The following is a 15344-nucleotide window of genomic DNA, read 5'->3' as shown; positions in this document are numbered from 1 at the left end:
AACTTTTATTGAAGCAATTGAGCTTAGCTACCTGATCATCTATCCTTGATCTCATTTGATTTTATGGATTGATTAGCTTCCTTCTGTTTTTCTCCTAGTGATGCCATGTTCTATTAAACATCTCCATCACTCTTTGAAAGTCATGATCCCCTGGCTCTTGCTCTAAACTTGTTGCTCATCACTATAATAATATTGACCTGGCTTCTAATGGTTATAGCACTTCCGCATGGCTTCTAGCACCCCCATTTCTATCAGTGAGGTCACTTTTATAGCAGCATCACCACTGGCCAACAGAGGACTACCACCATAAAGCATTCTTGTGATGTTGGTTTCCTCTCACCATCACATCTGGCAAATGAGACGGTAAGTGGTGTATCCTCTTAGCCTTCCCAATAAATACAGCCCTTCAGAGTGTTTTCTGGACTTACACAGTATGTCCACTTCAGCATTCCCACTTTTGCCCTATAGTCTTCCAATACCTGCAACTCTGGTGTCTCTATCTAACTTAAAGTGAACCATTGCTTTGTCCATGTTTGGAAAAGTAACTATCCTTGGAGTCCAAGGATAGTTAAATCCTGTTTCCTGGAAGAGTGCTCCCAAATCAATAAACTCTGTATTTTCCAACTTTATATTCTGCTTCCCACCCCTGCTTAGTCAAGTGCCCTTAGAAACCAGTCCTACACACATATTCCCCCAACTCATGGCAGTACACATTGACTGGAAACTGCAGATAATTCAAGGCTGAGTCCCTTTCCTACCTTATGAGAGCATCATTTCCCTGGCAAAACCATGATATAGCTTAACCCTGGATATTGGCTTAGTGACCAGAACAGTGCTGAGGCATATCCTGGGATAGGAGGCTGGGTGGGGAATACAGGTTTTCTTATGTGGTATAAGTTCCTGCATCATCGTTAAATAAGTAGGGAGAGCTAGTCTTTTATAGAGAAGAGGGGCCATAGGGTTCCTGGTAACCTGGGATTTTAAGCTGTTGCGACTATTAACCTATCTGTCTCCAGCCTATGTGTCAGGGTCCACATCTTTCCCAGTGCAGATCATGACCTTGGCATAACAGAACTTGGATTTTTTTTAAAATGTGTCTTTTTTGAAGGCCTTTTAAAATTAAGTCCCAGGCCTGGTCTTTAGTTTCCACTTAATTCCACTACCCATATAGTTACTCCTTCCCTCATGTTTCCTAAATGCCAGAATTATGGCATCAGCTAGTGCATTCCTTTCCACCAGTATACCATTCCACTTCACTAGCAGTGAAAGTTTTAACAATGACACTGTCTTGTGCCAAAAGCTTCTTTGGTTCCACCTATCAGCAATGATGAGATTCTCATTGCCAGTTGGGTGGCAGGTGATACAGTTTCTAATTCTATTCTCAATATTTGCTTTGTCAGGTCTGGCACCAACTGTGGTAGGTCAGGCACCTGAGAAATAGACTCTGAAATAGAGCTTACAGTGCGCTAAGGTTATTAGGGAGTGAGTGCACTGAGATCAAAGCCTATGGAAGAGTTGTGAACAAACAAAACTGGGAGGGGAGAGAAGTTGTGTTTTGGAGTCAATGGAGGTCTAAGTTGACACTACACTGAGGTCTAAAGCTTGGTTACTTATTTGGACTTATTATGAATTGAAGTGAGATGCCAACGTTCGTTTGATCATAGAGAAAACAAGAAAATGCCAGAAAAACATTTACTTTTGCATCATTGACTATGCTGAAGTCTTTGACTGTGTGGATCACAACAAACTGGAAAATTCTTGAAGGGATGGGAATATCAGACTACCTTACCTGCCTCCTGAGAAACCTGAATGCTGTCAAGAAGCAACAGTTAGTACTGGACATGGAACAACAAAATGGTTCAGAATTGGGAAAGGAGTATGTCAAAGCTGTGTATTGTCACTCTGCTTATTTAACTTATATGTAGAGTACATCATGCAAAATGCTGGGCTGGATGAATCACAAGCTGGAATCAAGATTACTGGGAGAAATATCAACAAGCTCAGACATGCAGATGACACCACTCTAAAGGCAGAAAGTGAAGAGGGATTAAAGAGCCTCTTGATGAGGGTGAAAGAGGAGAGTGAAAAAACTGGCTTCAAACTCAACATTCAAAAAATGAAGATCATGTCATCTGGTCCCATCAATTCATGGCAAATAGAAGGGGAAAATGTGAAAACAATGACAGATTTTATTTTCTTGGGCTCCAAAATCCCTGTGGACACTGACTGCAGTCATGAAATTAAAAGATGCTTGCTCCTTGGAAGGAAAGCTATGACAAACCTAGACAGCATATTAAAAAGCAGAGACATCACTTTGCTGACAAAGGTCTGTATCTCTTTCTCTTTAGTTGCTAAGTCATGTCCAACTCTTGCGACCCCATGGACTGTAGCCTGCCAGGCTCCTCTGTCCATGGGGTTCTCAGGCAAGAATACTGAAGTGGGTTGCCATTTCCTAAGCTAAAGTTTTTCCAGTAGTAATGTATGGATGTGACAGTTGGTTCAAAAAGAAGGCTGAGCACCCAAGAATTGATGACTTTGAACTGTGGTGTTGGAGAAGATGCTTGAGAATACTTTGAACCGCAAGGAGATCAAATCAGTCAATCCTAAAGGAAATCAATCTTGAATATTTACTGGAAGGACTGATGCAGAAGCTGAAGCTCCAGTACTTTGGTCACCTGATGTAAAGAGTTGACTCACTCGAAAAGACTCACATGCTTGGAAAGATTGAAGGCAAAAGGAGAAGGGGCAGCAGAGAATGAGCTGGTTAATAGCATCACTGACTCAATGGACACATGTTTGAGCAAACTCCAGGAGACAGTAAAGGACAGGGAAGCCTGCCGTGCTGCAGTTCATGGGGTCACAAAGAGTTGGACATGACTTAGGGACTGAACAGTACAGAAGTGTGAAGATCAGACCTTTCTATTCCTTCTTGAATCAGTCATTAGGTGTAGGCTGCTCTAGAAAGGGAGCATGACCTTGGGCAAGGCAGCGCTGAGGCAGTCTCCTGGGCTTCCCTGGTGGCTCGGAGAGTAAAGCGTCTGCCTGCAATTCAGGAGACCTGGGTTCGATCCCTGAGTCAGGAAGATCCCCTGGAGAAGGAAATGGCAATCCACACCAGTACTCTTGCCTGGGGGTCAAAAGCTATCAGCAATACTTGCAGAGGCTGGGCAGAGTAGATGGGGAGATCTAGATGGCATATCACAGCATTCATCAACTATAATAGCAAAATATCTTTAATAATTTCTAGACTTCAAACTTCCAAAGAGTGCAGAACTGCCTAGGGATGGATGTGGTAAACAAATATAAATGTTATTTAATGATCTACTAGGTTGAAGAATATGACCTTGATCTTTCTGTAGGTCAAAATGATTGAATAACATAAATTTCATAGTTTAACCTAATTATAGAATACACCAGGAAGGAGCTTTCATTGGCTTGTGGACATATTTAAATGTTTATGCATTTTAAAATAATCTATAAAATAGCTTCACTTCCCACACATGCCCAACACCCTCCCCATCCTCCCCATTTTGGTTATACTCATTAAAATCTCTGCTTTTAAAGCACTTGATGTCACCCAAAACCAATAGTAAATAATGCCTGATGAATGCAATGAGAACACTTTCATTCTACCTCTGAGACTTGACTCTTGTCCCTTTCCTCACTTGGAATTCTTCTTTCTGCATTGTTCCAACCAAACTACAACAAGAACAGCACTCTTTTCCAAACCTACCTCCTCCTTATAGACTCATGAGGGAAGACAATGTCAAGAGAGAAGATAAAGTCATTTCAATGTATTTTTATTCTGTATTTATGAGTTCTTTATTGCTGCATAGCAAATCACTCCAACACTTACTGGTTGAAAACAATACCAACCATTTTGATCACAAATGTGAAATTTAGGCAGGCTTTGGCATGGAGCATTTGTACCTGCCCTACATGGCATCAGCTAGGGCAGCTCAACCAAGGGCTGAAGGATCCATTTCCAAGCTGGCTCATTCACACATGACAAGTCAGTGCTGGCTGCCAGCTGGGAACTTAGCCAGGGCTGAGGGTGGCAGGGAGGTGGGGCTGTTGGATTCAGTATGGTGGCTGAGCTCCAAGAGTGAACATCTCCCAAACCCAAATGGATTATGTTTGGATATTACTAAAGAATTTAGCTGAGAATCCAAGTAATGCCTGATCTTTTCTCCATCTGTTTTTCACTTATAACCAGCTTATTTCAAAATGGATTTGAGGCAGAAGCTCCCTTTATTTAAGGGAGACACAGCAACCTTTAAATGCAATTTTTATACTCTGGATTCTAAGAGATGATCTGCATTTCTGAGAGGGAAAATAAGTATGTGCACAGTGGGAAGAGATGTGTTTGTGCATTTGCACTCTGTGTGAGCACACATGTGCATGCCTGTGTGTTTTATATGTGTGTATATTATGTATGTGCCTATAAGCATCTACATGTGTGTGCATGTGACTGTGTGTATTTATATGTGTGTCTAAGTTATTAAAATTGTGTCTGTGTGTGTTAGCATTCATATGCATGTGTGTGCACGTTGTGTAGTTTCCATAAGGATATCAATCTTTATTGTAGTTCCAAAATTGTTGCAGGACTGCTAAATGATAGCATGATACTTTTTAAAAGAAAATTTAGATCTCTATGCAAAGTCAACAGAAAGTTTGTTGCTCAGTCATGTCCAATTCTTTGCAAATCCATGAACTGTAGCCTGCCAGTCTCCTCTGTTCATAGAATTCTCTAGGCAAGAATACTGGAGTGGGTTACCATTCCATTCTCCAGGGGATCTTCCCAACCCAGTGATCAAATCCAGGTCTCCTGATTGCAGGTAGATTCTTTACCATTTGAGCCATCAGGGAGGCCCCAAAGTCAACAGACAGTAATGTAATTATTTTAAACTACATATGTATTAGCTCAAACCATAGCATTTTCTTCAAGTAACACCTTTATTAATACAAAACTGACTAAGACAGCTTATCTGAGCCATCATCTTTTAAATGTTTTAGTATCAAAAGTCCTGCAGATTGTCCTGATAAAGTACAAGAGATACTGTAGAAGAATCTACTGAATTTTCCGTGACAAATATGATTTATGACATACTTAGAACTACCTGAGAAATGATTCTGAAATTATTCATTTGTTCCTGGTTCAAGTTAACAAAGAATGCAGCACATTTTTACCATTGTTTGTAAAGGAGATTTAGGTTTCCAAAGAATGCACTACACAACCGCTCTAACCTTGGTATCTGATAATGTTAAACTTTATTTCTCTGGCACATGAGGTATTTAAGGGAGTTACATTTTGCTTAATTTTGTTATGTATATACAGTAATATGGACTTCTCCAGGGGCTCAGGGGTAAACAATTCTCCTGCAATACAGGAACCACAGGAGACCTGGGTTTGATCTCTGGCTTGGGAAGATCCCCTAGAGGAGGAAGTGGCAACCCACTCCAGCATTCTTATCTACAGAATCCATGGACAGAGAAGCTTGGCAGGCTACAGTCTAAAGGGTCACAAAGAATTGGACATGACTGAAGCAACTTAGCACACATGCATATACAGTAATACACACCTTTTTTATAGTTCTATGAGTTTTGACAAAATGCACAGAGTTGTATAATAGCCATCAAAATCAGGAGACAGAATAGCTCCCTTAGCCCAAAATATTAGCTCATCCTATCTCTTTATAGTCAAACCTTCATTCTCCCCTGAAGCCTGGTAACCACTTACCTTTCTCCCTCCCTATAGCTTTGCCTTTTCCATAATGTCATGGAGATGAGATTATACCATATATAACCTTCTGAGTCTGGCTTCTTTCACTGAGAAATGCATTTGATATACACCCATATCATTACATGTATGTACATTTAACTTGTTTTTATTGTTCAGTAGGATTTCATTTTATGGATGTACACTGTTCAACCAATAACCAACTAAAGGACATTTAGGTTATTTCTAGTTTGGTGCTATTGTGAATAAAGCTGCAATAAGCATCCATGTACAGTTTTAGTGTGGGAACAGAAAATTTAATTTTTCTAGTAAATAGTAATGGGATTACTTTGCATTGGGATTACTGGGTCAGACAGTAAGTTCAATTTTAACTTTATAAGAAAATTCACCTTGCATTTCCATCAGCAATGTGTGAAAGTTCCAGTTGCTTCATATCTACTTCAATATTTTACTGTCAGTATTTTTATATTAGCTCTTTTAGTAGGTGCATAGTAGTATCTCCCTGTGGTTTTCATTTGCATTTCCCCAATAACTAATGATGACAATCAAATTTGTGTTCATTTTCTTTCCACACAGTTCCATTGAGAAGTGTCTGTTGAAATCTTTGCCTATGTTTGAGGGGTTATATGCTTTCTTATTGTTGAATTTTGTTTGTGAGTTCACTATGTATTCATAATTACTTTGCCAGATATCATTTGCAAATATTTTCTCTAGTTTGTAGCTTGTCTTTTCATTCTCTTAATAGTATTTTAAAGAGCAAAGCTTTAATTTTACCAAAATCTGACTTAAAAATTTTTATTTTATAAATCATGCTTTTGGTTAATATCTAAGAACTCATTCCCTAATACAAGGTTACACAAATTTCCTAGATTTCATCTAAAAGTTTTATAGTTTTATATTTATATTAAATCTAGGAGTCATTTTTAGTTAACTTTTTTATCAAGTGTAAGGGATAGGATATGGTTCATTTTCATGCCTATGATATTCAATTATTCTAGCACCGTTTGTTGGTAAGACTATCCTTTCTACATTGAATTACTTTTGCATCAATTGACCATTTTAGACTGGGTCTATTTCTGGAACTCCTACTCTATCACATTGATCTATGTGTGGTATTTTCACCAATACCACACTAACTTGATTACTGTAACTTTATAGTATGTTTTGAAATCAGGTAGTATGAGTTTCTCAATTTTTTTTCTTTTTTCAAAATTATTTCACTTATTCTGATTTCTTTGCCTTATAATACAGATCTTAGAAGAAGTTTTAGATATCTACAAAAAGTCTGGTGGAAAATTTGCTTGTCCATAGATCAATTTGGGGAGAATAGATATCTTAACAGTAATAGCTCTTCTGACCCATGACCATGGCATATTTTCCCACTAATTTAGGTATTATTTAATTAAAAAAAATGTTATTGGAGTATAGTTGATTTACAATGTTGTGTTAGTTTCAAGTATACAACAAACTGAATCAGTTATGCATATACATATATCTGCTCTTTTTTTAGATTCTTTTCCCATATAGATTGACAGAGTATTGAGTGGAGTTCTCTATGCTATAGTAGGTCCTTATTCATTATCTATTTAATATATAGCAGTGTGTATATGTCAATCCCAATCTCTCAATTTACCTCTCCCTGCCCTCTTATCCCCTGGTAACCATGAGTTTGTTTTCTACATCTGTGACTCCACTTCTGTTTTGTAAATAAGTTGTACCCTTTCTTTTAGATTCTACATATGAGTGATATCCAATAGTATCTGTCTTTGTCTGACTTAGTTCACTCAGTATGACAATCTCAAGGTCTATCCATATTGCTGCAAATGGCATTATTTTGTTCTTTTTAATGACCGAGTAATATTCCATTGTATACATGTACCACATCTTCATTATCCAATTTCTCACTTGAAACTGAGGGACTTCCAGAATGTTGGGTTTATATATTTTATCATTTCTAAAAATTAATAACCATTATAGCTTTATTTTCTCTCTACTGCTCTTTTGGGATTCTAATACATTATTGTTAGACCCTTTCCCTGTACCCTCATATCTCTTAATCTCTCTTTTGTAGTTTCCATCCTTTATTCTTTCTGTGGTGCATTCTGGATAATTTTTTCTGACTTATCTTCAAACTCCCAATTATCTTTTTATCCATGAATAGTCTTTTAATTTCTATGCATTGATCCGTAATGTATTCATGTAAATGTGTGTATGTATATACAAATATATATATGTATGTGTATATACATATACACAAACACATATGTATATAGATATATATCCATCATGAATATATCTATATGGGTCTATTTATTTATATACATATATTCATTTCTACAAGTTCTAACTGGTCCTTTTTCAGATCTGATTTTACTTCATAAGGTTTTCTGTTTGCAATATTTCAGTTTATCTTTCATTTATTTAAACATTGAAAGCATAATTGTTTTGTAAGTCTTAAATAATAACTCCACATCCAGAGTCTTTGTAGATCTCTTTCTGCTGTCTGTTCTTTCTGCTTGTTCTTATGCACAGTGCTTCTTTTGCTTTATGAGTGGCGCTGTTTGCACTAAATATCTTCGAAAATATAATAATTTGAACTCTGTTATAAAAGGTGCAAAAATACACAAAAGAAAGTACACATTTACTTAAACCAAATATCTAGGGATACTATCTGTTTGGTATCACTTCAAACTAAATTCAGTGCTAGAGGGTTTCATTTTTATGTTGCTTTTTGGGGGGGGGTCCATCCATAAGATGTCAAATATAAAACATAAAACTATATTCAAAGGCCAATTTACTTCTACTTCACAGTGACCCAAAGAGTATAGCCCTTTAGGAATTCTACTTATACTGGGGAGCATCTTCTCTTAACTTCTTCCCACCTTGGGTAACCATATCAGCCTGGCTGTAAAAACTAAAGTTTTTGTTTTTCCTGATTGACAAAAGCCTTTAGAGGCCACTTAGCTCCCTTTACCTCTCTAGATTCCTGCTTTCCCTTTGAGTTTATCCTGGAAATTCCTATCTTGTTAGCTCTTCAATGCTTTATAAAAATAACTTCGTTTTTTGCATTTATCCATAATTTGTCATTGTTTTTCTGAAAAAAGTTGGCCCAAATAACCTGCTGCTGCTGCTGCTAAGTCGCTTCAGTCGTGTCGACTCTGTGCTACCCCATAGATGGAAGCTCACCAGACTCCCCTGTTTCTGGGATTCTCCAGGCAAGAACACTGGAGTGGGTTGCCATTTCATTCTCCAATGCGTGAAAGTGAAAAGTGAAAGTGAAGTTGCTCAGTTGTGTCCGACTCTTCATGACCCCATGGATTGCAGCCTACCAGGCTTCTCTGTCCATGGGATTTTCCAAGCAAGAGTACTGGAGTGGGGTGCCATTGCCTTCCCCAAAATAACCTAGCTTGCTATTACTAGAAACAGGAAAATCTTTACAAGAATAAGTCCCATTGCAGATTGGAATTGTACAGGTCCTGATATGTCACGGTGATAATATTTTAATTTATTTTCATTTTACTTTTGTGGGGAGGTGTTGCCCATTCTAGTTTCTGCACACAGCTATCTTATTTTAAGGGTGAAAATGAAATATTCAGTAGGAGTCTTTGTCTTTTGGCGTCAGCAATGAACAGATTCTCTTCCCCATCTGTTAGTTGGGGGGAGGGTGAAAAACATTTTCTTTTTCTGTATAATTTTCTCTTTTCAGACCTACCTATATAATTTTACAATTACCTTTATGTTACAGAATATTTGTTAGCACTTCTAAAATTGACTTTTCTTATTCTGTGCTCAGAAGTCTTTGTTATTGTTTTTCCTGCCTTTCTCTTATTTGTATGAGAATGAAGATCAGGGTTTGTAAGTTTCCTTTTCTGGGTTTTTTTTTTTTTTGGTAGGAGTAGGTGGGTGAGGGGAAACTATCTTTTTTTTTTGTCCTACTTGAACTCTTGTTATCCTATTTTCTTTATTTAACTTTTTTTTTTTTTACAGAAATAGACCCACAGACATAGAAAACAAATGGTTATGGTTACCAAATGGAAAGGAGGGAGAGGGATAAATTAGGTGTTTGGGATTAACACACACACACTACTGTACATAAAACAGATAAACGATATTATCCTACTGTATAGCACAGGGAACTATACTCAATATTTTACAATAGCCTATAAGGGAAAATAATTTGAAAAAGAATAGAGGTATATTACTGAATTACAGGGCCCTACACCTGAAACTAACACAACATTGTAACTATACCTCAATAAAATATATATGTGTGTATATATAAAGAAAAGAGAAAAATGTTTGATTTAATCCACTTCACTTTTCTTGGCAACCTATGAAGTGCTGTAAAGAAATTTCTTTAAGTTTTATGGTGATGGGATTAGATTCAAAAATTTTTTCTAAATAAATAAGAGGATTATAAGAAGTTTACAAGTCAGACTTTTGGTAACAACTGGATTATCTCATCTATTAATAAAGCCAACTTCATCAAGCAATAACTTGCTACAATCTCATTATAATCAATGCTTAAAGTGTTTCAAGTCTTGTCATTCATGAGTCACCAACTACTGGAAGCTGCACCTACCAAGGGGTTTTGTGAAGAAGGGAGACTCCACCCTTACACACCCACACTGAGCAAACCAAGAGTTGATGCTTGAAGAGAAAACATAAAAGATAAGTACAAGTCAATAAAATAACAGGCTAATAAAAATTAAGATAGTAAGCAGAAAAGAATTAGATACATAAAATTATTTTTTGGGATTATTACAAACTTAAAAATCATATTATCACGTTATTACAAGATGTGTATGTCTATAAATGGGCTTCCCCAGTGCCTCAGCAGTAAAGAATCCACCTGCAATGCAGGAGCCACAGGAGACGTGGGTTCGATCCCTCTGTTGGGGAGATCCCCTAGAGGAAGAAATGGCAACCCACTCCAGTATTCTTGCCTGAAGAATCCCATGGACAGAGGAGCCTCGCGGGTTATGGTCCAGAGGGTCTCAAAGAGTCAGACACAACAGAAGTGACTTAGCGCACGCACACACACCATGTCTCTAAGCAACCTAGGACCTCCAGTTTTCCAGTTAAGACAATGTAGCTTCATTGCAGACACTCCTGATTTCCCCTAAATTCAGTGATCGTTTGTTCTGATGGTGCCTTAGAAGATCCATTCTCATAGTGTGTTTTATCACAGAATCATTCAGAAAGCTGCTAAGAGGTATCATCAGAAATAAACAATCTCCTGGTCAGATAAGACAGAGAAATACCAAATTAAATAAAATCAACCGATTTTCTGTACCATATAATTCCTAAGCCTTCAATGTGCCAATTGGCATAATGAATCTCTAAAAGTGAAGTTAGGGTGTAGTGGTCCCTCTTTTTTTGAGCATGTCTTGGAACAGGTTCGTGTTTGTTCTAATGAACACACTTTAAGAACTGTGTCTCTAAATAGAGAGTGAGAACTTTAAGAAAGAGGGAGAGGAAAATCTATGTCTTCATTCTATTAAAAGGTGCATTACCAGTAAAGCCCCAAGTGTCTTTATCTCATTTCCTAATATTGTGTGAAATATGTATTATCCTTAGAAAATCGAGATATTGAAAGGTTAAGTAACTTGTCCAAGATCACACATTTCTAAGTGGCATAATTAGGATTCGAGTCCAGAAGTTCTTCACTCAAACCCTTGACTGTATCTCTTCTTTCTTACAAAACAAAACAAAAAAATCTTTCTGATGTTTCCATGAATTTTCAAGTTAGAACAATTTTTTTAAGAAAATGTGCAAAAACACATAAATCCACACAGGTCACTGACATTCTGATAGACGGGACATTTGTGCAGCCAGGGATGGATTGAGTTTTACAAAATACGTTTGTGTATGTGTCCTGTACCTACACTTTGATTAATTGACCTAGCACACAGGTACAGGTACAATTTAGAAGAGACTACATTTCCACCCTGCCCGTAAGGAATGAGAAAAATGCCTCTGGCATTCACTAAGTACACTAGCTTGCATGGTTTCCCTTATCACTGGGAGGGAGGGGAGTCAAGTTTCACCTGCAGCATCTCCTGCATACTCCTCATACATTCATTCTCCTTCACATCCCTTCCTGATTCTATTCCAAGTTTCTGTTTTAGAGGTGATTATCAAGGGAAAAACTTACTGATGGAATTCCTATGCAGTTCATGTTGGACATGAGAACCATAGAGAATTTGACATGTACCAACTCTCATTCCTTTTGAATGATACACTAAACAAGCCCAGAGATGTTTCAGATTGTTCCAGGAGCATACATACCAGGATTCATTAGGGCTTGATGTGTATCTGTGTATCGAAGTGAAAATGGTGTGTGCCTTCTCAAATCTGATGTCTTCCCCAGGAAGACAGTGCTACTCAGATGGCATGTATGGTGACATGCACATGATTCCTTTGAAGTCTTGAGCAATTCACTAATAACTCACAAGGCCAGAAGGCAGATTTTAAATCAAGTATCAGAAAACACCTCCAAGTGCAATAATAGAGGATCAATTAAATGAAATATACTCCAATATGACAAAAGATCAAAGAGTCTTTAAAATATTCATGACTTTTTAATGATATGAAGAAACAGTCATGATATAACTTACCTATTTAGCACATACTACATGTCAGGCTCTGCTTTCAGGACTATTATGACACTTACTTCTGGTGGAAGGACAGGTGTTAACAGGTGCCAGAATCGTAACATATATGTTTCATCCACTGAGGTTTCCATAATGGCTGGAGTTTCTCCCCCATTCCAGTCTTACTAACACCAATCACAATTGGCTTCCTCCATTTCCTCCAGTATGCCATTCAAATGGTATCATTTTCTCAGTGTGCCATTATGGAAAAAAATATTAGGATGTCTTATCAAAGGAAAATAAACAGGTAATATGATAGTTGTTGATCTGAGGAAAAATAAATCAGGGTCAGAAGTAGAATAATAACGTTGTCATTTTATGTGCCTGGTGAAAAAAAGATCTCTTCATGGAGGTAAATTTTAACCAAATTTCAGAATTAACTGGAGGAAGTAAGTAGTATGGATATTTCCAGGCAGAGGGAACTGCAAGTGCAAAGGCCCTGAGGAAGGAGCATATTTGGCATGCTAGAAGAACAGAAAGAAATCTAGTATAGCTAAAGTGGGATAAATAAGGAGAGTGAAAAACATGATCCAAAAGGCCTTTTATGTAGCCTTATTTCCAGATTCCTCCACTCATTACCTGGCATTGCTACTGTAGGATAGTCAGCTTTCTATTATAAGTTTCTAAACCTGATGTGTTTCTTCCATGTCTGATTCCATCAGGTTCAACAAAGCATCCCCTTGGCTGACTTTCAAACACAACTGAATGTTGTGAATATTGAATATTCATGTACTAATTTATTTGTTCACAGGCACAGTATACAATGGATTGTTACTCAGCCATTAAAAAGAATGAAATAATGCTATTTGCTGCAAAATGGATGAACCTAGAGAGTGTTACACTGAGTGAATTAAGTCAGACAGAGAAGGAGAAATACCATATGAGATCCCTTTTTTGGTGGATTCTAAAAAGAAATGATACAAATAAACTTACTTACAAACAGCAACAGACTCACAGAGAACAAACTTATGGTTGCCAGAGAGAAGGGATAGTTAGGGAGTTTGGGAAGGTCATGTACACACTGCTATATTCAAAACGGATAACCAACAAAAACCTATTGTATAGTACATGGAACTCTGCTCAATGTTATCGGCCAGCCTAGATGGGAAGATGGTGTTGGGGAGAATGGATACATGTATGTGTATGGCTGAGTCCCTTCCTGGTTCACCTGAAACTACCACAACATTGTTAATCAGCTATGCTGCTGCTGCTGCTAAGTCTCTTCAGTCGTGTCCGACTCTGTGGGACCCCATAGATGGCAGCCCACCAGGCTCCCCTATCCCTGGGATTCTCCAGGCAAGAACACTGGAGTGGGTTGCCATTTCCTTCTCCAATGCATGAAAGTGAAAAGTGAAAGCGAAGTCACTCAGTCGTGTCCGACTCCTAGTGACCCCATGGACTGCATCCTACCAGGCTCCTCCTTCCATGGGATTTTCCAGGCAAGAGTACTGGAGTGGGTTGCCATTGCCACCCCAATACAGAATAAAAAGTTTAGCATTTGGAAAAAAAGTGGGGGGAAAGATTACATAAAAGGCAAACAGAACAAGAGGCAGATCAAAGCAATGACTAAGAACCAGGTGTGAAGAAGATATGAGAGTACAGAAATACATAGATACTGGGGAGCAAGGCATCAGAAGTCACACTCAAGTGGGAAGAAGAGATTCATATTTTCCAGCATAAGGAAGTTAATCAGAAACCATGAGGTCAGAGGGTTTTAGATGTAAGGAACACAGTCAGCAAATAGAGGACGTGAGAAGTAATGGATACTTTTGTATTGTTGGACTTCCCTGGTGGTCCAGTGGTAAGACTCCACACTTCCATCTGAAGAGGGGAGGGTTTGATTCCTGGTGGGGGAACTAAAATACCCCATGCTGCATGGTGAGATCAAAAGAAAAAAAAAGAAGAAAGAAACTGAGGCAGTTTTTCTGGAGCCAAAAAATAAAAGATCATGGGCCCTGCAGTCAGACTTTGATCCCTACACTAACTCTGGGGACCTAGCTAAGAGAAGTCTCAGTTTCTTCTTGGATAATATGTATATTAAAATGGCTATCCAGTGCTCACTTTGGCAGCACATATATTAAAACTGAAACAATACAGAGAATATTAGCATGGCCCCTGAGCAAGGATGATGTGCAAATATGGAAGCATTCCATATTTTCACATGTACCATCTTAGAAAATGGTACCAGTGAATGTAAATGATGCAACCACTATGGAGAAGAGTATGATGGTTCCTTACAAAACTAAAAATAGTTACCATATGATTCAGCAATACCACTCTTGGGTATATATCTGGAGAAAATCAGAATTCAAAAGATACATGCACCCCAGTGTTCCCTGATGCACTATTTACAATAGCCAGGACATGAAAGCAACCTAACTGGCCATTGACAGAGGAGTGGATAAAGAAGATGTGTACATATATATAATAGAATATTACTCAGCCATAAAAAAGAACAAAATAATGGCATTTTCAGCAACGTGGATGAAGTTAGAGATAGTCATACTGAGTGAAATAAATCAGACAAAGACACCATGTGATATTCCTTATATGTGGAATCTTTAAAAATGGTACAAATGAGCTTATTTACAAAACAGAAATAGAGTTACAGATATAGAAGACAAACTTATGGTTACCAGGGATGGGTGTAAGGGGGAGGAATGAATTGGGAGATTGGGATTGACATATATACACTGCAACAGATAATTAATAAGGACTTACTGTATAGAACAGGAAACTACTCAATACTCTATAATGACCTATATGGGAAATTTTTTTTTAAAGACTAAACATATATATATATATATATATATATATATATCTGATTATATGTATATATGTATGTGTGTGTATGTATAACTGATTCACTTTGCTGTACACATGAAACTAGTACAATATTATAAATCAACTTTGCTCCAATAAAAATTTATCTAAGAATGGCTATCCTG

The 15344-nt window shown here is 37.6% G+C and overlaps 1 non-coding gene across 1 annotated transcript; it reads left to right on the top strand.

The window, feature by feature from the left end:
- Window positions 1-14449: 14449 nt before the first annotated feature.
- Window positions 14450-14555, top strand: LOC112445312 (U6 spliceosomal RNA). The gene has a single exon (XR_003033669.1). It is a non-coding gene; the product is annotated as a U6 spliceosomal RNA (small nuclear RNA).
- The last annotated feature ends 789 nt before the right edge of the window (window positions 14556-15344 follow it).

This window comes from Bos taurus, chromosome X (assembly GCF_002263795.3).
Source record: "Bos taurus isolate L1 Dominette 01449 registration number 42190680 breed Hereford chromosome X, ARS-UCD2.0, whole genome shotgun sequence".
Classification (NCBI taxonomy): Eukaryota; Metazoa; Chordata; class Mammalia; order Artiodactyla; family Bovidae; genus Bos; species Bos taurus.
Note: the sequence above shows the minus strand (reverse complement) of the source record. Positions and strands in the feature narration are given on the sequence as shown.